Raw genomic sequence first — 3,522 nt, 5'->3', positions numbered from 1 at the left:
GCGAAGTCTACCGACAGAGAATTGGACCGAATCACTTTAACGATCCCTAAACACAATGCGTTTTGGTCCAATGACGAAGTGCACTGCCAAGGAATTGGATCGAACCATTTTTACAACAACTATGCTCACTACAGTAGTTGTAAATTGATATGGAAAATTTGGTTCGAAAGGACCATTTTTTTTTTTGGATTTGTAATATTTTACGATGAAAATTGATCAATCAGAGGAATTCGTTATAGAATGTAATTGCAACATATTTGGTCTAGATAGGTCTATTTTGTAGATTCCATCACTTTGCAAAGGTTCTCATAAGAAATAAGTGCTTAGCTGTCAATAAAATTTAATCTTTATCGATTTACGACGAAAGCAACTGAGGAATCATAAGATCTCTTAGAAGAAAATGAATTTTCCTAATTTGATTATTCATCATCTTCCACATTTTAAGTGCACCGACATAGAAGGCCTCCCATTAGAAGTACGCTTTAAAATGAAAACAAAATACAGTTTTTGACAAATTTATCATTGTATAGGGTATTCTATGGTTGGCTTTAACCCACTTTAGCATTATTTGATTGCTTTTTCAATAAGTTTCCTTCAATTGAATTTAAATACATTTTATTAATCATATACATGCATACGTTCAAATTGTTCATAAAATGTTTATGTATAAGTGAGGTTAAACAGAAAAGATCGGCTGCCACGTACTTAACAAGCCATATAATTAGTTTTATTTACAAAATAAACATGACATTTACACATTCACATGCATATATATCTGTGTGTACGTGCTCTAAGTAAACAATTGAATCTTTTAAACACACGTTTAAACACACAAGCTATTGGTATGGCTAAGACAAGGCTAAAGTAGAAGAATTAACAAACGTAACTGACAAATGTCAATTGTATTCAATTGAATATGTGGTTGAAAGTCAAGGATTAAATGCAAAGGATGTAAACGCGCGTTTTATTTACATTTCCTACATGGCTGGCAGAGGAGACGATGGATAAGATGGATATAATAGCCATATAATGTAAGTAAATAAAATAAAAATTCATGCATGCACTCATGTGTGGACAGGAATATGTATGAGAAGTGAAGTACAACTAATACAAAATAATCAATACAATTTAAACAACAACAACAACAACAACAATAATAATAATAACAACAACAACAGCAACATGGTGTCATTTTTAGCGTCGAAGGACATTAAACAAATCAAGTGTGTTTGCAAAGCATAGTAAACAAGGGCTAAAGAGCTAGATGCCGGTCATTTTGCTTAGACCGCAAAATAAAACGTCATATTGTCAAATAATAACAACTAACGTATGTTATTGGGGTTGGAAAGTACAATCAACCATATTGTATGAAGCGTTTTATTGTTTTTTTTTCTTCTACTTCTTCTTCTTCATCCTCTTCCTCTTGTTCGCTTTCGTTTGCGGTCTCTCGTTCGCATACATTTAGTGGAAATCATTTAAGAGCTACTACTACTACTACTACTACTACTACTACTACTACTACTTATACTACTATTGTTGTGTGCATTTTTCTTCTCTTCCTCTTGCTGAATATTGAAAACTAATCGATACGCTGACATCTTCAATTGTTGTTAGTGTGACAGCAATTACAAAAACGACCTGCTTTACTAACAACTGTCACTTAAATAGAGATAGAAAAATAGAAAAACAGAGAGACAGAGAGAGAAAGAGGAAAATTGATCGGAGGAAAGAGAAGGAAAGAGTTAATTTGAGTGCACTATAAATTTCAAATAGCGGAATGAATATTTAACAACGTGTAAGCGAAACGAACTAAATGTCAAGAGACACCAACATTATTCTTAAATTAGAAGATAGTGCAGTTCCCGGTTACTTTGTTTGTTTTAACATGGGCCCGTTAGATTGACAGCCTTCTCTGGCTGCTTTCTCTTTCATATCCATTCTTGGCCTGTATTTGCTAGAACTCTGTTAAAAGTCTTTTTTTTTTGATATGACGTCATAATGTAGCGAACCAAGAGCATGTACACTACACTTCATCGCTTCAAGTGACTCACTTTAGTTTCGAAAATAAATTATAAAAGGTAAACATGAAACAAATATTTTGAGAATAAAAAAAATCGAAAATACATACTAAGAACAATATAAATGTTTGTGTGTATATACGTAAAAAATATATTATTTACTATAAGGCTGTGAAGACTATGAAGACTATAAAGACTAAAAGCCGTAAATAGCTCCGTCCCTTTAATAATCACATTTTGGTTGATATTGGCCCGCGGCCAAGGAACAAGGTTGTCAGCCTCTGCATTAATGCGTTTTTAAGCGCGCCTACACTACATACACTGCTGTGTTTACGTACACTTTAAACAGAGCAAGTCGAAACATTTCGAAATCTGTATTCGCCAAATGCTGCAATAAATTTCAGTAAAAATTTCCTACAGGAATATAAAGACATTTTCCATTCATCCAAGTTTATATTGCTGGGATGGTTTATCTTCATTTAATATTCGCATACAGATACACGTACTATTTATTAGGTAATTTTCCACACCACCGCTGACGGAGCTCGTAAGGCAATTTTGCCCAAATGTTTTTTTGCATGGCCATGTTCCTCCTCATCATAATAAAAAAATTATAATATAATTAAAAGAAATGTATAAATGAATATATAGCTAAGATTGGATGTGATCTTTTGCAAAGTTCGAGATTTTTTTGACGACTTTTACCTTTACCTACAAGCAATTTCTTTCTGCCTGATCTAGCGTTGAAGTGCCCCTGCATGCACCTTCAGGAATACTTAAACGCACATATCTACACTCCACACTTAAAAACACAATGTATGCTCTTGATTCGATTAAGTGTGACGTCATATTAAAAAAATCTTTGAGAGACTGACAACGAAATTGCTCTTAATACAACAGAGACGCTAAAGGTCCTTAAGAAGATCACTGCCATCTATTTTAAAAATAATGTTGGAATGTCTTCGTATTTAGTTCTTTCTATTGTACCGTGTAGATTCGCAAACAGAGAGACATGCTAATGGAAAATTTAAAGTAAAAAAAAAAAAATAAAAAAATAAAAAACATGAACGTGCTCGCATATGCATAGGATATCCATTTATGCAATAGGATATCTATTTATTTCAATTATCCTTTAAATGCCCTCAACACAACAACACGCATAAACATGCATAAAATCACCTGAGGCTTTTGTTGTTTACCGTTAATTGAAATTTAAACTTTTGCAAAAACGAAAAACATACAAAAAAAAAAAAACCTTTATTCTAACACTAAATACTAGCTAACCATTATTATACGATACTGAATGGCACCACTTGATGGCAATTATTTATTTATTGGTTTCTCCCCTTAGCTCGTTAGTAGTAATCATACGTCATACATTTGAATTTTCTAATTAACTAATCAATACCAGAATTATTTGTTATTTGTTTTTCATTGTAATAAGATTCCATTTCATCTCTTTCTCTTTCATTCTTGTTGGAATTGTTGGAAATCTGTCTGTCTT

Source organism: Glossina fuscipes, unplaced genomic scaffold (assembly GCF_014805625.2).
Source record: "Glossina fuscipes isolate IAEA_lab_2018 unplaced genomic scaffold, Yale_Gfus_2 28, whole genome shotgun sequence".
NCBI classification, from domain to species: Eukaryota; Metazoa; Arthropoda; class Insecta; order Diptera; family Glossinidae; genus Glossina; species Glossina fuscipes.
The sequence above is the reverse complement of the archived record's forward strand: the minus strand, read 5'-3'. Positions refer to the sequence as shown.